Source organism: Ornithorhynchus anatinus, chromosome 4 (genome assembly GCF_004115215.2).
Source record: "Ornithorhynchus anatinus isolate Pmale09 chromosome 4, mOrnAna1.pri.v4, whole genome shotgun sequence".
Taxonomy (NCBI): Eukaryota; Metazoa; Chordata; class Mammalia; order Monotremata; family Ornithorhynchidae; genus Ornithorhynchus; species Ornithorhynchus anatinus.
The window spans coordinates 58,718,395-58,740,746 of record NC_041731.1 but is presented as its reverse complement, the minus strand read 5'-3'; the positions used below and the strand labels follow the sequence as shown (position 1 = coordinate 58,740,746).

Below are 22,352 nucleotides of genomic sequence, written 5' to 3'. Positions count from 1 at the left end.
TCTTGCTACTTTTTTTTCTTTTCCTTTTTATGGTATTTGTTAAGTGCTTACTACGTGCCAGACATTTTGCTAAGCACTGGGGTAGATTGAAGGTAATCTTCAGTCAAGATACAGCATGTCCTTCTGCCCCACCAGAAATACAATAATCAAATCTCAAATTGCTCATTCTGCCCCTACGGATTGGTGCTCTGTACACACTAAAAGCTCAGTAAATACGATTGAATGAATGAATGAAACTCATTTCCTAGAGCCAGGCCTCCTTTCAATCAATCAGTCAATCAATCAGTGGCATTTATTTAACACTTACTATGTGCAAAGCACTGTACTAAATACTTGGGAGAGTATAATAAGACAGAATTAAGTTGGACACTATGTCCCACATGGTGCTCACAGTCTTAATCCCCATTTTACAGATGAGGTAACGGAGGCACAGAGAAGTTTAGAAACTTGTCCGAGGTCACAGAGCAGACGAATGGCAGAGACGGGATTAGAACCCAGGTCCTTCTGACTCCCGGGCCACTAGGCCACGCTGCTATTCTAATCTTCAATTCATTGCATCTTTCTCACGCCTCTGGCCGAGGGGAAAGACGAAATGAGGGCACTGAAAACGAAGTCGAGAAACAGGATGCCATGGAACGAATCGGTCTTCTCTCCTCCCCAACCCTCTTACCTCATCCACACTCATTTACTGTGGGCAAACTAATTTGAACCTTCTGTTTAGAGAAGGGGAAAATTTGAGAGCAGATGAGGTGTGAGTAGAGAGAGACTAGGGTTTATATCGAAGCAAAAAGAAGAGCAAGATAAGTTTAAAGTGGGTGCAGTGGGAAAATTCAGGAGAGAGGGAAAGTGGAAAGAAAGGGAGGTAAAGGTGCCAGAGGGCAACTAGCAGGTTAGTTATGGCTCAGCTTCACACTCTGACTTTTAGGTGAGATTGATCCACCTGCCTAGGAGCCAGTGTGAGCCCTCAAACACATCACGGTTGTTACAAAGAGGGGCAGTTCAAGTAGTTTTCCAGCAGATTTGCTCATTCTGGGGAGTCAAAGAAATCTCATCAGTGGTTAAACAAAGACCTAGAAGAGGTCTGTGCTCCTGTTACTTTGCTGTTCTTGTTCTGCAGGTTTAGATCCGAATGCACACAGTTTCTCCACTGAATTTCCCCATCCCTCACAACTCCTCACCCCACTGTACCCAACCACTTGATGATAATAATAATAATAATAATGGTATTTGTTAAGTGCTTACTATGTGCCAGGCACTATACTAAGCACTGAGGTGGATCCAAGCCTATCGAGGTGGACACACACCCTGTCCCGTGTGGGCCTCATATTCTCAACTCCTCATTTTACAGATGAGGTAACTGAGGCCCAGAGAAGTGAAGTGACTCACCCAAAGTCACATAGCAGACAAATAATGTTGGTATTTGTTAAGCGCTTACTATGTGCAGAGCACTGTTCTAAGCGCTGGGGTAGATACAGGGTAATCGGGTTGTCCCACGTGGGGCTCACAGTCTTAATTCCGATTTTACAGATGAGCTAACTGAGGCACAGAGAAGCGAAGTGACTTGCCCACAGTCACACAGCTGACAAGTGGCAGAGCCGGGATTCGAACCCATGACCTGTGACTCCCAAACCCGGGCTCTTTCCACTGAGCCACGCTGCTTCTCTATGCAGAAACAGGATTCGAACCCATGACCTGTGACTCCCAAGCCCGGGCTCTTTCCACTGAGCCACGCTGCTTCTCTATGCAGAAACAGGATTAGAACCCATGACCTTCTGACTCCCAGGCCTGTGCTCTATTCATTATGCCAGATAAAAGAAGTCATTGGAAGGAAGCAGTGGAGAATGGGGGTATCCAATCTCAGAAAAGGAAGGAGAAAAATAAGAGTTATCAGGAAAGAATGCTGTGCAGCTTTGGGTAAGTCACTTAACTTCTCTGTGCCTCAGGTACCTCATCTGTAACTTGAAGAAGCAGCATGGTGTCCTGGACAGAACATGGGCCCGGGAGTCAAAAAGTCATGGGTCCTAGTCCTGGATCCACCACTTGTCTGTTTTCTGACCTTGGGCAAGTCAGTTCACTTCTCTGGGCCTCAGTTACCTCAGTTCTAAAATGGGGATTGAGACTGTGAGCCCCACATGGGAGTTGGGCTGTGTCCAACCCAATGTGTTTGTATCCAACCCAGCGCTTAATACAGTGCCTGGCACATAGTGAGTGCTTAAACACCAGGGGAGATTTGGATTAAAAATGCCAGTGCATTAAATCACAAAGGTTCAGAGTTTCAATCAAGATTGAACCCTACTCTTTAAGCAGTTTAAAACGCTCAACTTTTTCTTTAGGAAAATTATAGAAAAAATCACAGGTAAAGCAAAGGGAAACAAAAGTATAATTTGCCCAGAACTGGCTATCATGATGTCTGACAAAATTGCATTTTGGCAGTGAGGTGTGTATCCACAGAGCACTTGAAATGCTGCTTCCAGATATCAAACTAACAGTAAGCCTAGGTCTCTAGTTTCTCCTGAGCTTCATTTTTTGGACATTCGAATCACTAACTGTGTCTGTACGCCAAGGCGTTTGAGAAACAAAATATTCTTCCTGGCATTTCAAGTCTAACATTTGACTCAGATGTGCATCGTACAATTCAGTGGATTGTTTAACAGAAACCAGGTACGAGGGTCAATAAACCTGACTCAGCTATGAAGTTACAGAAAGAGTCCAAGTTGGTAGATTAAAATAAAATCTGAAATAAACCACATGATTGGATTTCAGGACTTCAAAATCAGCTGCACGGTGAAACAATCCGATAAAACTCCACGGAGAAAGAAAGGTATTGCAGGGGATCCAAAAATCCCCTGGCGATAAGTGAAGTCATTATGTGACTGAGAAAACAAGTCCCCGTCTCAATAATGTCAGTGAAACCGTTAGGATCTAATCAGGAAGAAAATTTGCATGTAAAAAGGGCCGGACTCTTCAGCTCCCTCCCTGAAATTAAACATTCCCCATAATCACAAGCGGGTTGAATGGCAAATGAAATAAAGATTAGCTACAACAATAACCACAGAACCCTCTTCCCAGCACACAGCAGGTTCATGAATGGGGTGTCCTGTTCAGTGGAGAGGAAAAGCGGGAAGGGTGGGGAAACAAACAGTGTGTGAGAGGGAGAAACTTGCCTGGATCTGATCTCTTAATTCTTTGGCTCCTCCCTTACCCACCACAATTGTGTGGTCTGTTTAAGAGAAGGGAGAAGCCAGCTGATCTTCCTCCGGCCAGGGTTCTGGTGAAGGGGGCCCCGAATCGGGTTTCCTTTAAACAAGTAAAGGCAACATTGTTGCCATAGATGCGTTATTATCGAATCTTTTGGTGGATAAAGACCATACCCCACGGTAGAGCAAGCTGTACCAAATCCAGAGAAATGTGTCCCTCTGAACTGGAAGGGGGAAAAAAATCTCTTTTATACTACTGAGAAAACATCTGCTGTTAATACAGTTTGGTTAGAAGATTGACTAGTAGCTGGGTCCCATAGGAGAGAGAATGATCTCTCAAGCAATATATTCATTTTAAGAAGAAATGTTTACTAATGTTTCACTGTGCTGCCTCTTTGCAGTGTACACCTCTGAGGCGAGATCAGGGAGGATAAAACAGACGCAAGGAGGAAAAACATATAATTTTCAGCAGAAGCTCCAGGCTGTGTCCAAAAGAACAAGGTGTAACTATGGTTTGGCCACTGTTCTGTAGCCTGTATTCTTTTTCTCTTCTCCTTTCTGTTCAGCTGTTTAGGAAGATAAACAACTCTATGGTAAGAGGAAAAAAAAAAAAAAGATGGGTCCCTATCTCTTGGACCCGAATACTGGACTTACTGTGGCCTTTAACTCAGTTATTCAGGATCAGGTTTTCTACACTGTGGGTTCTCCAGGATCCTTGCTTCTCCCATCCTGCTGTTCTGATGCTTGCTTTTGGGTTATGCAGATCTAGGACAGGGACTCTAATTTGCTTGTGTCCACCCCGGCGCTTAGAACAGTGCTTGGCACATAACAAGCCCTAAATAAATACCACAGTTATTATTATTGTTATTATTATTATTAACACCCCCTCACCCAAGAATGGAGAGGGAAAAAATGATTTCACTCAAACCAGGTGATGTTTTTTTCATGGTATTTAAGTGTGTATGGTGCTCCACGCACTCTACTGAGCACTGGGGTACAAACAAGCTAATCAGGTTGGACACAAACCCTGACCCACATGGAGCTCACAGTCTTAATCTCCATTATACAAATTAGATAACTGAGGCATCCAGGAAGTGAAATGAACTTGCCCAAAGTCACACAGCAGACAAGCGGGGGAGCTGGGATTAGAACCCAGGTCCTTCTAATAATAATACTAATAATAGTATTTGTTAAGTGTTTACTATGTGCCAGGCACTGTACTAAGGGCTGGGGTGAATATAAACAAATCGGGTTCGATCATTCAATCACATCTATTGAGTGTTTACTGTGCGCAGAGCACTGTACTAAGTATTTGGAATGTAAAATTTGGCAACAGATAGAGACAATCCCTGCCCAACAATGGGCTACCAGTCTAAAAGGGGGAGACAGACAGTAAAACAACACAAGTAGACAGGCATCATTACCATCAAAATAGATAAACAGAATCATCCATATATACGCATCATTCATAAAATCGAGTAATAATATACACGAATATACACAAGTGCTGTGGGGAGGGGAAGAGGGTAGAGCAGAAGGAGGGAGTAGCCCCCTTTGGGGAGGGGAGAGGGAAAGGGAAGGCTCAGTCTGGGAAGGCCTCCTGGAGGAGGTGAGCTCACAGTAGGGCTTTGAAGAGGGGAGTTAGTTTGGTGGATGTGAGGAGGGAGGGCATTCCAGGTCAGTGGTAGAGCAGGGGCCAGGGGTCAAAGGCGGGACAGGTGAGAACGAGGGACCGTGAGGAGGTTAGCGGCAGAGGAGTGGAGTGTGTGGGGTGTGCTATGGAAAGAGAGAAGGGAGGTGAGGAAGGAGGGGGGTAGGTGATGGAGAATTTTGAAGACAAGTGTGAGGAGTTTTTGCTTCATGAGAAGGTTGTTAGGCAACCACTGGAGGTTGTCGTGGAGGGGAGTGGCATGCCCAGAGCATTTCTGTAAAAAGATATTCCAGGCAGCAGAGTGAAGTATAGACTGAAGTGGGGAGAGACAGGAGGATAGACCATCAGAGAGAGGGCTGATGCAATATTCCATTTGGGATATCATGACTCTGTCCCACATGGGACTCACAGTCTCGATCCCCATTTTACACATGAGGTAACTGAGGCACAGAGAAGTTAAGAAACTTGCCCAAGGTCACACAGCAGACAAGTGGTGGAGCCGGGATTAGACCCATGTCCTTCTGACTCCCAGCCCCGTGCTCTGTCCGCTACTCCATGCCGCTTCCCTTTAACAAGACTTTCTTTTAGAATTTCTTCTATTATGTTATTCTATTAGTATGTTCTTTGTTAAAGAAGCTCTGGTTCCAGACATAATAAGGGAGGAGGAGGAGGAGGAGGTTGAAGGTATTGACTAAGTAAGATTTTTGGATTGTCTGAGGATTTCAAATTCTCCACATGAACTCACTCTCCACCACTGTGGAAGGTTGAGTTAGTGTTTGTAGTGACTACAGTTTTCCTTCTAGATAAATTGTTTCTGGCCCTCAATTGAATGCACTGAAAGCCTTACCATTAACTAAAATTATATTGGCTCAAGGAACTTTTAAATGGCATGTATCTGAATTTTCCCACAGCAGGCTCCCTGGAACAACTTGGAAATACTAGCTTTATTTCACATAGAAAGAAACTGAGGCATCCAGAGGAAAGGAGTTTGAAGAGGAGCAGCATGGTCTAGTGGATAGAGCACAGTTCTAATCCCAGTTCTGCCACTTGTCTACTGTGAAACCTTGGGCAAGTCACTTTACTTCTCTATGCCTCAGTTACAGAGAAGCGGTGTGGCTCAATGGAAAGAACCCGGGCTTGGGAGTCAGAGGTCATGGGTTTGAATCCCGGCTCTGCCACCTGTCAGCTGTGTGACTGTGGGCAAGTCATTTAACTTCTCTGTGCCTCAGTTACCTCATCTGTAAAATGGGGATTAACTGTGAGCCTCACATGGGACAACCTGATTACCCTGTATCTACCCCAGTGCTTAGAACAGTGCTCTGCACATAGTAAGCGCATAACAAATACCAACATTATTACCTCACCTGTAAAATGGGGATTAATACTGTCAGCCCCATATGGGACCTGGATTATGTCCAATCTAATTACCTTGTATCTACCCCAGCCCTTAGTACAGAACCTGGCACACACTAAGCACTTAAACACCATAAAAAAGAGAGAGAAAATCGGAACTAACATTGGCGCTACTATTCCAAGATCACTGAACACCCACATCGACACCCCTTTCTAAAGAGACGATGAAAATTAGGTAGAGGAGATGGAGAATTAGGTAGACCAGATGAAGGATCCCTTTATAAAGGTTGATCTAGTTATCTCTTGGTGTTGGAGATGGTGCCCTTCACGGAGAGATTCTCTCTGTGTGACAATGTCCGTTTTGGCAAATGATAATGGGAAAAATGGCATGGATTGCCATTTTTGAATAAGCCTTTTGGGACCATCCTGGAGCTTCTGCTTAAGGAGAGCATGGCCTAGTGGAAAGAGCATAGACCTGGGAGTCAGAGAACCTGCATTCAAATCCCAGTTCCACCACTTGTCTGCTGAATGACCTTGGTCAAGTAACAACTTTTTTGTGCTTCAGTTTCCTCATCTGTAAAATAGGAATGAAATCCTACTCCCATCTACTTAAATTGTGAGACTTTTATGGGACCGGGACTGTGTCCAACCTGATTATCTCGAATCTACCCCATTGCTTGGCATGTAGTAAGTGCTCAAAAAGTACCATAGAATCCCCCCCTTGCAAAGAAAAGATAGAGGAATAAATAACTCATAAGTGTACACCCCAATCTGACCTGACTACTGCAGCTCCCTCCCTGAAATCCACTGTTAATATCACATCGTTCAGCAACTGGGCCTCACTATGTCTTTAAAATGTTTTCTCCATCCTCTCTGCTTGAATAAGGACTTTTTCAGATGGGTACACAACAGCCATTTGCCTATGTAGCTAACATCCCTTCTCCCAAAATTCAAACCCCTGAAACCTCTACTGCTCTGAGCGTTGCTCCAGGGGAGGTGGATTTACTGAGTTCCAGAGCCACATTGTGGATAAACCTCACCTGCCACGAGATGTGGAGTTGGCCTTGTAAGAAACACTGATGAAACTTCTACATCCTCTCCTGCAACTGCCTTGGCAGCTTTAGTAGGATAACACTTTCTCCTTGACAGAAAAGGAACTGATCCTTATCTGTGATGTTTGTTTTGGGATTAGTCTTGCCATTTCTAAATCAGCCCACTGCAAATATCTATCTTGCTTCTTCATCCCTCATTGTACTGTCCGCTCACCTGTATATATCTTCATTACCCTATTTATTTTGTTAATGAGATGTACATCACCTTGATTCTATTTATTTGCTATTGTTTTAGTGAGATGTTCTTCCCCTCAATTCTATTTACTGCCATTGTTCTTGTCTGTCTGTCTCCCCCGATTAGACTGTAAGTCTGTCAAAGGGCAGGGACTGTCTCTATCTGTTACTGATTTGTACATTCCAAGTGCTTAGTACAGTGCTCTGCACATAGGAAGTGCTCAGTAAATACTATTGAATGAATCCATCCATCGGTGTTATTTGCTGCGTGCTTACTTTGTGCAGAACACTGTGGGAAGCGCTTGGGAGAGTACACTATAGTTGGTAGACATGATCCTTGCCTTCAGGGAGTGTACAGTCTAGTGAGGAAGATAGGCATTAAAATAAATCAGGAGAGAGGAAGCAGCAAGGTGTAAAAACCTGTACTTAAGTGTGTTTAATTAGAGAAGCAGCATGGCCTACTGGAGAGCTCGTGAACCTGGCAGTCAGAAGCATCTGGGTTTTAATCTCAGTTCTGCCAATTCTTGCTATGTGACCTTGGTCATGTCACCTAACTTCTCTGTTCTTCAATTTTTTCAACTGTAAAATGGGATTACCTGTTCTTTCTCCTATCATCATATTTATTGAGTGCTTACTATGTGCAGAGCACTGTATTAAGTACTTGGGAGAGTAAAATATAACTAAATTAACGTTCACATTCCCTGTAAGACTGTAGAGTTTACAGTCTAGGGTAAGTAATTTATGAATGAATAAGTAATTTATAATATATAATTTAAAGATATGTACATGAGTGTTGTGGGGTTGGGGTGAAATCAAATGTCCAAAGACTGAAGTATACAGATGACGAAGAATAGAGAGTGAGCCAAAGAAGAGAAGGCTTAATCAGGGAATCCCATGCAGGACAGGGACTTTGACCTAATTAACTTGTACCTACCCCAACGCTTAGAACAGTGTTTGACACATAGTAAGCGCTTAACGAATACCACAAGAAAAAAGTGCTGCCCTTAGAACCGTGTTTTCTTTGGTTTTTGTGACCTGCCTATCTCCTTTCAGCCTGTTCCGTTACCAAACCTTTCCAGCTCTGATACTGTTTTCTCTCATCTTAGTACCATTCCTCAAGCCTCTGAGCTCTCATTTCCCTCTAAACTTGAGAGGGAAATGCCTAGTGGATAGAGCATAGGCCAGGAGTCCACAGGACCTGGGTTCTAATCCCAGCCCTCCACAAGTCTGCTGTGTGACCTTGGACAAGTCATTTCGATGCTTCAGTGACCTCATCTGTAAAATGGAGACTAAGACTGTGAGGCCCATGTGGGACATGGGCGGTGTCCAACCTGATTAGCTTGTAACCACCCCAGCGCTTAGTACAGTCATAGTAAGTGCTAGCAAGTACCATAAAATTCTCTCAGACATATTTGAAGACTCAATAGCTTTTCTTTTTTTATTGCTCCGCTCACCGCTTCCCCATGTTTTACTCATTCTGGGAAGGTTCTACCCATTGGTGATGTCCAGAATGCTGTAACCAAGTCCTATTAAGACTCAATGGGCGTGGCATGGCCTAGAGCATGGGCCTGGGAGTCAGAAGGGCCTGAGTTTTAATCCTGGCTCTCTCTATCTACCCACCCCAGTGCTTAGAATAGTGCCTGGCACGCAGTAAGCACTTAACAAATACCACAATTATTATTATTATTATTATTATCCCTCACTGCCAGTCATTCTTCCGAGGCCTCCTCATGCTAGTCCTCCGGGTGCCAACCCCATCCACAAGGGTTGGCCAGGGTGAGTTGCCACTCTACCATCTCAATTTGCATTCCACACATAAAGTACCTGCCTTGGAATTCAGACTTCAAAAGGATCGAATTTCTTGGGAATTTCCAAACAGTCCTGGAGCACTTGTGAAATTTCCCAGAATTAATTTTCCCATTCCACGTGGTAATAATTTCACTATTCTGTTCAGCCGAGACCTTCAGCTTTTGCCTTTCCAAGCCAGCTGGTAATCTAGCAGACATTCCAAGTGTCGGAAACTTCCTCGTACCAGAAACCTAACTAAATAGCTATGACAATAAGCTATGAAGAATGTAATGTACAAGGACCACAAACAAAGCAGGAGCATTTCAGTTCTTCCAGAAGTAGCCACAGTGAGATTCCTGGTATATCACAGTAGAGAGGGATTGCAATAGAATGGCTGAGAATGGTACAAAATTCAAAGGAAAAAATCCGGAACAAAATTTTAAATGGCATTTCTGCTGTAAAGAAAAAACTGATTACATTAATCAGGGCCATGTGAACAGGGTTTAACAGTTTGAAGAGGGAGTGACTGTGGGATTAGAAAATTTAAGAAGAAGGTAGAAGTGGGAATATTAAAGTCTAAAATGCAGATGAAAATTCCATTTGGATGAATGAACACTTTCTGGAAGATGTTTGGAATCATCACTTCAGATAAACTATTGCCCTCATTCTAGCAGCCAAGAGATTGCTTTAGTGGTCAACTTGAGGCAACATGTGTGACATTTTCTAACAACTGTATTCTTATTTTAGAGGGCCTGGAAGATAGAATCTATTTTGTGACTTTACCAAGTCAACCTGTCCCCGAATTGTTGTGGTTGGAAATGAGTTTTTCATGTTTGAAGTTTCACAGATTTATTTATGGGATTCTTCCCCAAAGAGATGACACACATTTCTTGTGTACAGAGGAAACTGTGGGAATGATTTGGGAAGACATAGCTCTTGGATCCAGTTGACTATATGCTAATAAAATAATCAATCCATCAATCCACACTTACTGAGCACCTATTGCATGTAGACCACTGTACTAAGCGCTTCGGAGAGTGCCTTCTAGAGATCTTCTTAAATACCTGCACCGAAAAGATGACCTGATTAAAGGAGACCCCCCCAACCATTCTCTTGACCTGCCGTGAATGAATGGCCACATGCTGATTCTCCTTCCCAGACTGTCATAAATGAGTGGCCACATGCTGATTCTCCTCCCCAAACAATACCCAAAATCCTTGCCTCAATGTTACATCTCCTTTAGGGAATTTCTGGGCTTCATATTCCCAAATTCATAATCCAGTCATTTCCCCCAGCATGGAAGATTCAGTGAGAAATAGCCTGCCTAGTGGAAAGAACAGAGGCCTCTGAGTTGGAGGACTTGGGTTCTAATCCTGGTCTGTCAATTGCTGGCTTGCTTGCTTGGGCAACTCACTTAACTTCTCTGTGCCTCGGTTTCCTCAACCATAAAATGGGTATTAAATGCCTGTTCCCCCTCATACTTGTGAGCCCCATGTAGGACAGGGACTGTACCCCACCTGATTGTCTTGTATCTACCCCGGTGCTTAGAACAGTGCTTGACACATAGTAAATGCCTAACAAATGCTATAATTCTAATAATAACAACAATAATAATTTTCCTGGGTTGATTGCAAAGGAATTAGCAAGAGGCAACTAGTTCTCTAAAGTATTAGCTTACAACCAATACTCTTCCTTCCTCTACCAGTGAAGCCAGAAATAAAGCCAAGGTTGATTTTTAGGGCCCAAAGAATGGAGGTGAGAGCTGAGGATTTTAGAAAACATTAGAGGAAGGAAGAATAAGCTGGGACTTCTCCATGTTGAGATCTCTAGTCAGGACTAAGTTCTGGGCATCACCACTCCAAGAATTTACCACCCTCAGACGAGGCCTAAATGTCCTAGTAGTAAATACCACAATTATCATTAGTAGTAATAGTAATAATAATAATAGCAATAGTATTTTTTGAGCAACTACTGGTTGCTATTTGCTATAATAAGCACTTGAGCAGCTCAAAATAGAGAAACGACAAATTCCCTGTCTATATATGAATCTCTCACTCAATCAGTAGTCCACACAGTGACAAGACAGTCCACTCCCTCCTACTGATCTCACTGATCTCTTACGACAACTCAACCTGTACACTCTGCTCCTCAACAACTCTACCACCAACCTTCTCACTGAACCTCGATCTTGTTTATTCCACCACCAGCCCCTTGCCCACATCCTCCCTTAGGCTTGGAACTCCGATATCTGATAGTCCACCACTTTCTGTGGCTTCCAAACCCTTCTAAAGTCTTGACTCCCCGAAGAGGCCTTCCCTAAGCCCGCATTTTCTCCATTTACTCTTCCCTCTGCATTTCTATCCTCATACTCTGCTATTTCTCCTTTCTGTAATTTATTTTCATGTCTGTCTCCCCAAGTAGGCTGTAAGATTCTTGTGGGCAAGGGTCACATCTACCAACTCAATTTTATTGTATTTTTCCAAGCAGTAAATTCAGTGCTCTTGTGAACAGTAAGCACTAAGTAAATACCGTTATTCGATTGAATGATGACCCAACTTGATCGGGATGTGAGATTTCACCTGATATTGCCCAATACAGAATGGTCTCCTTTTGAAATGTTCTTTAAAGGTTCTCTGCGCTGGGAATTACCACAGTTCCCTATCAAATGAGGGTGAAATTGAGTAGTGGTGTAATGTGATAGTGAGAGATGGGCAGATGCAAGGAATAGATACTTTAGGAGGCAAATCAACTATTACCCTTTCAGAGCAACGTGGCCTAGTGGAAAAGAATACAGAACAGGGAGTCAGAGAACCTGGGTTCAAATCCCAGCTCCACCACTTGCCTGCTGTGTGACCTTGGGCAAATCATTTAATTTCCCTATTCCTCAGTTTCTCAACTGTAAAATGAGGATTCAATGCCTCTTCTCACTCCTACTTATATTTGAAATCCATAGAATTATAAATTATATATTATAAATTATATTAATGTCTGTCTCCCCCTCTAGACTGTAAGCAAGCCTACCGTGGGCAGGGAATGTGCCAACCAACTCTGTTGTATTGTACTCTCCCAAGAGATTAGTTCAGTGCTCTCCCCAAAGTAAGTGCTCAAAAAATTCCATTATTGGTGATGATGAATGATAATGTGGGACAGGGACTGTGTATAATGACTATAATTAATGATAATAATTGCAGTATTTGTTAAGTGCTATGTGCCAGGCACTGTACTAAATGCTGGGGTGGATACAGTCCCCATCGCGTGTAGGATTCACAGTCTCAATCCCCATTTTATAGATGAGGTAACTGAGGCACAGAGAAGTAAAGTGACTTGCCCAAGCCACACGGCAGAAAAGTGGCGGAGCCGACATTAGAACCCATGACTTTCTGACTCCCAGGTCCATGCTCTATCCACTACGCCATGATGTTTCCCCAGCATGCACCCCAGCTCTTACATGCAACCCAGTTGCATACAAGATGGTGCTTGACATAATGAGTGAGTAGCAGATTCCATAATCATCAATCTCCATTAGAGTTAGCCATGGAAGAGGGAGGACTAGAAATGGGGACTGGGCAGGACTAGAAAGAAAGGGGGAGAACAGGTGGTGTTTTCTTTTAACTCTGGTTTCTCTTGACTTTGCTCCTCTTGGTTGTTCACAATCAAGGTGCTGTTAGATCTTTAGTCCATTGGCAACTGTGCTGCCTCTAAAGAAACAAGGATTAATTTATTATCACTCCCGATGCCTCACTGAGGTGAGTTCCAGGGCCTCGAAGCACAGTCCCTCTAGGACAGATGTCTTCCGTGGGAAAACCACCCAGTTCCCCGGGGGGAATTCCGTTAGGTAATTAGGACCTTTTCCAGCCAAGTAGGTTAGGACCTTTTCCAGCCAAGTAGAAGAGAGGCACTCGCGTTTGGATTGACCCAAGCGGAGCAGAGTTGCGGAAAATCGTTACCCAGAGATTTAATGGTCGGCAATCAGGAGGTCCGAGGCAGCTTCGAGACAAGCGGACTTGCCCTTCTGTTTGTGGTGATTTCTTCTGGATCTGTTGACAGCACCACTGAGAGCCCTGATCTGGTCTCTCACTGACAAGCTCGGTTCAAATTGGAACTGAGGGCCGCCGTCGGCATTGAGGGAAACACTGTCAGAGATTCAATTTTCCTATGAAATATTTCTGTGAACCGGGGAGGCAAATATGGGTGGGGAGTGGGGAAGGGTGGAGGGGGGGGACGCTGGAAGGAGAAGAATCTGCAGCTGGGAGGAGGAAAAGAGATGACGATTTTTATTTTAAACATATGTATTAATCATGGCTCAGAATGGGGCTCAGGGTGGGAAGCTGCAGCTGGGAACGGGGAGGGCAGCTGAAGGACATGATTATTATTGTAAATGTATTTATAAAATTGTTTTTGAAATTGGGGGAGCCAGGAGGGGAGTTTCAGCCGGGGAAAGGAGGGAAATGGGAACACCGTCCTGTTCCTTTTAAATGGGTGGGTTTGAGGGGACTCAAACTTGAGGTGAGGCGTTGGTGGGAGTGGGGGGAAAGAGATGAGGGAGCCCTCCTCTGCAGCTGGGAGTGGGAGGACCGTAGGAGAATGTGACTTTGAAAACCTGTCACTTTAAAATATGCTCCCTCCTTCCTCAAAGCAGCCCCGGTCTGGGAGCTTTTCAGAACTCTCTAAAATGAAGAGCTATTATTAAAATAGGAGAGAAGCAAAATGAACATACAGCTGGTTTTCTCGGAGTTCTCTGAGCTCTATTCTGAGGAGACTCTGGGGGTGTCTATGTCCTTGGCCCAGGACCAATGCAGTGCCCCCCCCTTCAACCTCTCTGGGCAAAGCAATAATCCTACTGGAATGTGACTGGAGACCCTCCGCCCAAGACACGCTCAAAACTGGACCTCATGTTAGGGAGAGGAATGTGTATCCTTGTGGGAAGGGAACATGTCTACCAACTTGGTTGTATTGTGCCTTCCAACCGACTTAATACAGTTCTCTGCACACAGTAAGTGCTCAATAAATACCACCGATCGATTGTATGAAGGGAGTTCCCCACCCCCCATCACCACATATGGGAGAGTCTTCAGTCTGTATGAAGTAGTGTGGAGGGATCCAGCCCATCCTGATGCTCTTCCTGGGATCACAGAATCGCAGCAGCTATAATAATAATAATAATGATGTTAACTGAGGTACTTGATAAGTGCTTACTATGTGCCAGGGCACTGTACTAAATCCTGGGGTGGATACAAGCAAATCAGGTTAGACATAGTCCCTATCCCACTTGAGGCTCCTAGCCTTAATCCCCATTGCACAGAGAAGGTAACTGAGGTACAAAGAAGTGAACTGACTTGCCCAAGGTCACACAGCCAACAAGTGGTGGAGTCAGAATTAGAACCTAGGCCCTTCTGACTCCCAGGCCCTTGCTCAATCCACTAGGTCACACTGCTTCTCACCGTAAAGAGGTAGGTGCTTTCATTCAAGCATTCCTCCGTAAACGTGGTATATCTAGACTGTTTAACTCCTTGAGGGCAAGGATTGTGTCTGGCGACTCTACTGTATTGTAGTCCCCCAAACCCTTAGTACCGTGATCTGCACACAGCAAGTGCTCAGTAAATACTCTTGATTAATTGATTGATTGAAAGTTCAGGGTTATGAGTCAGAAGAAAGTAGAGTAGTTTAAGGCAGCCACAAGATGAGGAGGGGGCGTCTTTCAGGAAGCAGGGAGAGGGGCGCTCTTTGGAAGGGTAAGTGAAGAATGCATAAAACTTGAATCTTTTTCAGGATTTCCTAAAATCTTTGTCCCCTAATCTTTGTGGCACAGGGTAGAATGGCTGTATGTTATCTGAATAACTAATGAAATTCCTTATTAGCACAGGACACACATTTCCCTACGGAATTAGAGAATTATGGAGTAGAACAACAGCCAAACTGTGGATTGATAGAAAATAAGCAATGACCAGGGGCGGAGAAGGTGTCGCTAATTCCGTGGAGCGGTGCTACGTGCCCGCTACTCTCCTGTCTTCTTCCTCAGATGCTGGAATGGCAAGAACCAGAGAAGTAAAATCTGCTACTCCTTCTCTTTATTGTTCCCCACTAGGCCTTCACCTCTCTCTTTCCACTTTTCCTTCACCCTTTTCCAACTAAAGATGTGCACAAAGAATACATGAGAGAAGCCCAAGGGAATGAACATAAAAATATCATGAAAATTAAGCACAATCTTGCTCCATACTTGTAAGTGCCTGAATTGTCTTTTATAATTGGCTCTAGGGCAAGAATCATATCCATGCCAATTGTTTTTATGTAGGCTAAGTACAGCCTTATATAAGTGGTGATGTTCAACGATATGAGCTTTCAAAGAACCCCTTCAATATCAGTAAGTTAAACATTCCCCACACTTCTTGCAAACATGGAGAAGCAGATAGAGCACAGGCCTAGGAGTCAGAAGGACCTAGGTTCTAATCCCGGCTCCGCCACTCGTCTGCTGTGTGACCTTGGGCAAGTCACTTCACTTCTCTGTGCCTCAGTTACCTCATCTGTAAAATGGGGTTAAGATTGTGAGCTTCATGTGGGACAGGGACTGTGTTCAACCTAATTGCATTGTATCTTCCCCAGTACTTAATACAGTTCCTGGCACATAGCAAGCACTTAACAAATATCATTATTATTATTATTGTTATTATCCATCTCACTAAAAATGAAATGAGAGGAAATTTTTTGAATTCCTATTTTCTTGTAAGCTTTTGTAGTAAGGGTAAAGACTACTTCACTATTTCCTGCTCCATCATCTATTTTGAAGTCTGTCTCCCCCTGAAGACAGTAAGCTCCTTATTGCAGGGATCACGTGAAGCAGCGTGGCTTAGTAGTAAGAGCTCAGGTGAGGGAGTCAGAGGTCATAGGTTCTAATCCCGGCTCTGTCACTTGTCTGCTGTATGACCTTGGCCAAGTCACTTGATTTCTCTATGCCTCAACCTCATGGGTCAAATGGGGATTGAGAGTATGAACCCCATGTGGGACAAGCTGATTACCTTGTATCTACCCCAGTGCTTAGAAGAGTGCTTGGCCCATGATAAGCACTTAACAAATACAACTATTATTCTTATTCTTATTATTAATTTCCCAAGCACTTAGTACAGTGCTCTGCACACAGTAACCACTCGGTAAATGCCATTGATTGATGTTTGATGATGATTAGCTGTTTCCAGCAATACTACTGATTCTATTCTTTAGAAGAGTTGGCCTAACTAACCTGATAGAACTCAGTTTTTTCCATATCTAAAACGGGGAGGAGGAGAAAGAGAAGAGGGGGGAGGATAGCAAGGGTACAGTCCGGGTATTAAAATTATCAGAGTTTGAAGTCAGGTATTTTGTAGAAGACAAGTAATATTCATATATAGTGATGTTAAAATCAAAAAAGTCATAAGATTTTCAAATGGAATTCCAATTTGGAGGTTCTTTGGCATAATGTTTCCATGCTTACCAATTTCTCCAACCTTATCCCTCCTGTTGTCCTCCTTTCCTAAGGACTTTAGATCTGTTTTTATCAATTCAAACTTCCTACACATCCTTGTTGGTTCAGTCTTCTCTCTATTGGCTCTCTCTCTTGGACAGTACAAATGAAAGCTGTCACCACAACATGGAAATCCCCATTTTGGGATAGCGGTGGGGAGGGTTGATGGGGAACTTTGAGTGAGTTCAAAAGAGTCCTAAAGTCAACTGCCTTAAAAAGTTCCTTTCACCATAGAATGAACACTTTGGAGTCAGTCATAGTTTCCTCTTGGTTTACTTTCTCCAGAACGCTCAGTCGATCAATGGCTTTTATTTATTGAGCACTTACTGTGTGCAAAGCACTGAACTAACCCAGGAAACTGTATTCCAGAGCAGAGACACGCTTGTGAAATTCATTTCTTTCACATGCTTAGGTAAAAATTCTAGATTCACTGCCCCTGCTAGGTCCAGACTAAATAATTCACTTCATTGAAACCCCACACAGTTTTTAGATTAACTTCTCCCTGATGGCATTAAAGAGAGCCCTCTCGTGGCCAAATTACTATAATTATTTTGTTTCCCTCAAATATATCATTCTCTATCTGAATCTTTTTGGCAAAAGTATCTTTTCCCCAACACAAAGTTTTGGGGGTTTTTTTTGGTCTTTTGGTTTTGGTTTGGGTTTTTTTGGGGGGCGGTGCAGGAGGTCAAGAGGAGGAAACTGTTTTACTGTTTGGGCAATTAATTAAAAGTCAGGTCTTTATTTTACATCATGAATCGAGGTAAAATTCAGTTCTTAGTTCATATAATCAAGATTTCACCCACGACATGTCGCAATGAAAAAAAAGTTTATAACCGGCTAAGAGAAGCCGCAAGGAGTAGTGGATAGAGTACAGGTCTGAGACTCAGAAGGTCATGGGTTCTAATGCTGGCTCTTCCACTTGTCTGCTGTATGACCTTGGGCAAACCATTTCACTTCTCTGGGCCTCAGTTACCTAATCTGTAAAATGGGGATTGAGACCGTGAGCCCCTCATGGGACAGGGACTGTGCTCAACTCGATCTGCTTGAATCCACCCCAGCACTTGGTACAGCTCCTGATATGTAGTAAGTGCTTAAGAAATACCATCATTATTATTATTACACAGAGACCAAGCAGCAGAGTGGGCTGGTGTAGGAAATTGATATTAATCAAGGCAAGTCATGTAGGGATAAGCTGTTCCCGGGGGAGAATTTAGGCAGCAGAATGGGTTTTGAAGGAAAATGGGGTCTCTCCTTTGCTGGTTATCATTAAAATCAAGGAGAGATTCCCATCTGCTGGGATGGTTTAGGAACAACTCTGCTAAGAGGCAGAAGAGTTGACTAGGTGACCTGAGGACATTCTGCCCACAAGAAGCACACAGTGATCCCCTGGGTAATTAGACATTTAATGATTAATGCTTTTAAGTTGTCTGAGCATCATAGATGAGCAAAGAGCATGGAAATTCTCCCAGAACAGAGACTGAGGCCTCCTCTAGATAGCTCACTGTGGGCAGGGAACGTGTCTACTAACTCTGTAACTCTCCTGAGCCCTTAGTATCATGCTCTGGACACAATAAGCACTCAATAAGTATGATAATGGATTGATTGATTGATTGATTGAAAGAAACTATTGCAGAGAGAAAAGAAATTAAGCATCTGGCAAGCCCACTATTGGGGAGAATTCTGAGGTCGTGTCTGTAATTATGCAGTCCCAGGGCTTAGAAGTCATCTCCAAAAATCCCTATTAATACATTGGTAATCTATAGTTTAGACAGCAAAGGGAAACCAAATGAAATCAATCGAGGAACAGGTCCATTAGGCCAACATAGGTGAGCACTCTGATCTCGCAGATTTGAGGGTGATAATACACATTAAAGGGAAATGGCCGTCAGGATGCCTCAGCTTCCCTGTCGTAAGCAGGGGAGTGGGAGGGGGGCGTTACACATGCTAATAAATTATCACCTGGAATCAGAGAGCTGCCCTCTTTCATCATCGAAAGAGGACAGTGAAGCAGCATCTTGTAGTGAATAGAGCAGAAAGTCAGAAAGTCATAGGTTCTGATCCCTGCTTTGCCACTTGTCTGCTGTGTAACCTTGGGCAAATCACTTCACTTCTCTGTACATCAGTTCCCTCATCTGTAAGATGAGAAATAAGACTGTGAGCCACATGTGGGACAGGGACTATGTCCAACCTGATAAACTTAAGTTTTTTAGTAAAAATACAGAAGTGGTTTACCATTGCCTTCATCCGTGCAGTAAAATTGAGTCTCCTCCCTTGACTCTTTCCCATGCCACCACTGCCCAGCACAGGTGAGTTTTGACTTGTAGCGGATTGTCTTCCAGTCGCTAGCCACTGCCAAGCTAGGAATGGAATGGATATGCCTCTGCTTGACTCTCCCTCCCATAGTTGAGTCTGATAGAGTACTGGAACCTCTCCAGATGTGATCCTGAGAAGGGTTAAGAGAAGTAGAGAGTGCAAATTTGGGTGGAGTGAGTTGAGAGTGGAAAGGTAATGATGTGGCAACTGGTGGAGAGTCTTCAGTCAGTCACTGGAATTTAATCCAATGGTTGGAGATTTGGGGTTGATTGGTAGCTTTTGGCAGATTTTAAGGTGGGGAGTGATGCTGGCTGCTGTATGACCTTGGGCAAGACACTTCACTTCTCTGGACTTCAGTTAATCTCATCTGTAAAATGGGAATTGAGACTGTGAGCCCCATGTGGGACCGGAACTGTATCCAACCCTATTTGCTCTTATCCACTCCAGTGCTTAGTAGAGTGCCTAGCACATAGTAATCACTTAACAAATACCATAGTTATCATTATTATTATTAGTATTATTATTATGCTTCTGGACTGCAGACCGTAAGAGGGGAGAGGCTGGAAGCAAAAGATCAGATGCAGTACTCCAGCCAGAGGGTGATGAAGGGCACAATCAATCATTCAATCATATTTACAGAGTGCTTACTGCGTGCAGAACACTGTACTAAGTGCTGGGGAAATTACAATATAATGGAGTTGGTAGACATGTTCCCTGCCCACAGCGAGCTTACAGTCTAGAGGAATGATGCTATTTGAATGGCTGTAGTTTCTTAAACAGTAAATCAATTGGTTGTATTTATCGGCATCAGTCGTGTGCAGGGCACTCTACCGAGTGCTTGGGAGAGTACAGCACGACAATATAACAGACACATTCCCTCCCCACAATGAGCTTACAATCTAGAGAGTAATCTAGGTTCTGTCTGTTTCCCTACAACTATTCTTGGCTATGGAAATGGACTGCTTCGAGATCCCTGATTTCATTGCATTCACTTTGAGGGGGATATTACATGATCTATGTCTAAATACCATCGATCAGCATTTAGGACAGTGTTCTGCATGTAGCAGGCACTCAGTAAACACCATGGATTGATTGACTGATTGATTGATTAGTGGATACAAGTAGGTTTCAAAACTACCAAGCCATGGAGCCTCCCATTCCAGTTGGCTTCAATTCTTACAATTCAATTCTTCAATACAGCAATCAATTAATCATAATTATTGAGCACTTACTATGTGCAGAGCACAGTACTGAGTGCTTGGGAGAGCACAATACAACAGAATTATCAGATGCCTTCCCTGCTCAAAGCAAGCTCAGAGTCTAATGTGTCAATTTATTCAACTTATTTAGGCTGCTTGCATTTTCACTGTGTCTTCTTCCAGACTCCTAGCCTCTTCCTTTAGGATTTGTCTTATGCTGTCGAGTCGTCTCCAAGCCAGAGCGACTCCATGGACACCTCTCTCCCAGAATGTCCCACTTCCTTCAGCAGTCTGATAGTGTATCCATAGAGTTTTCTTCGTCAAAATATGGAAGTGGTTTACAATTGCCTCTTCCACACAGTAAACTTGAATCTCCACCCTCTACTCTCGCCCACGCCTCTGCTGCCCAGCACAGGAGAGTTTTGATTTGTAGCAGATTGCCTTCCCCTCGCTAGCCACTGGCCAAGCTAGGAATGGAAAGGGGATGCTGCTGCTCGACTCTCCCACCCGTAGCCGAGACTGGTAGAGTACCAGGTGCCATTCTGAGAGAGGTCCCTTAGGACTACAGTTCCCTAAACTATTTCCTGGGTCTTCCTGAGTTTTACACAAGTGATTGAGAATCCAGAAATAAACTCCAGGGATTCTGTTGGTATTTTGTTAAGCGCTTACTATGTGCAGAGCACTGTTCTAAACACCGGGGTAGACACAGGGGAATCAGGTTGTCCCACGTGGGGCTCACAGTCTTCATCCCCATTTTACAGATGAGGTAACTGAGGCACAGAGAAGTGAAGTGACTTGCCCACAGTCACACAGCTAAGTGGCAGAGCTGGGATTCGAACCCATGACCTCTGACTCCAAAGCCCGTGCTCTTTCCACTGAGCCACGCTGCTTCTCTATTACTCTATTCTGTTATATTCTTATGTTGTATGTGATTCTTAGGTAATCACCCAAATGCTCAGTACAGTGCTCGATACACAGTAAGTGCTCAGTAAATACGATTGATTTATTGATTGATTGATTGATTTGAGGGCAAACTCAATTTCATAAGCTTGGAGGACCATATCACCTCACTCTGTCCATTGTAAAGCCTCCCTCTGGGTCTTTATTTGAGTAAAGATTGTAAGCTCACTTGGGCAGGAAATATGTCTTGTAATCTCCCGAGCGCTTAGTACAGTGCTCTGTACATAGCAAGTGTTCAACAAATACTATCGACTGACTGATTGCTGAAGAATTGGCTAATCTGGGCCGGCGGGGTTGGATTCCTTTAAGTGACGGTTGCGGAGAGTCTGTTTCAAAGAGAGCTCCTCTCTCTTCCTCTTCTATCACCCCCAGTCTTCATCTGTATGAGGTGTTCTCTATTCACTCTGCCCCTTTTCCCTCCCAAGTGCTCAGTTCAGTGCTCTGCACACAGTAAGTGCTCAGTAAATACGATTTGATGGATTAATTCTAATGTTGCCACTCCAGCCCCGTGAAGCCTTCCCCGATTTAAACCATCCTTTCCTTTTCTCCCACTCTCTTCTGGATCGTCCTGATTTGCTCCTTTTAATCACCCCTCCCTCAGCCCCACAGCACTTAGGTACATACCCAGAATTTATTTATTTATATTAATGTTTGTCTCCCACCCTAGACTGTAAACTCATTGTGGGCAGGGAATGTGTCGGTTATATTGTTGTATTGGACTCCCCAAGGGCTTAGTACAGGGCTCTGTACACAGTAAATTCTCAATAATTACAATTAATTGATTGATTAAGCCTCTCCTCTCTCTCTGCCTTTACTTCAGGGATTGGTGAGCTATTCTGCATATAATGTAATCTTCATTTGGTAAAGCCCAGAACAATTCTTGGGATGAAAGGTGCTGAATTCTCAACAGAGCTGCCTTTCATAATCAAAGATGATGTGACTCAATTGGACTGATTGAGTGTTTACCCTAGGCAGAGTAATAATAATAATAATAATTATGGTATTTGTTAAGCACTTACTATGTGCCAAGCACTGTTCTAAGCGCTGGGGTAGTTACAAGGTAATCAGCTTGTCCTACATGGGGCTCACAGTCTTAATCCCCATTTTACA

General features: G+C 43.6%; 1 non-coding gene across 1 annotated transcript; it reads right to left on the bottom strand.

Annotated features, from left to right (window-relative positions):
* Positions 1-19,086: 19,086 nt before the first annotated feature.
* LOC114811443 lies at positions 19,087-19,223 on the bottom strand. The gene has a single exon (XR_003759146.1). It is a non-coding gene; the product is annotated as a small nucleolar RNA SNORA7 (small nucleolar RNA).
* Between the last annotated feature and the right edge of the window lie 3,129 nt (positions 19,224-22,352).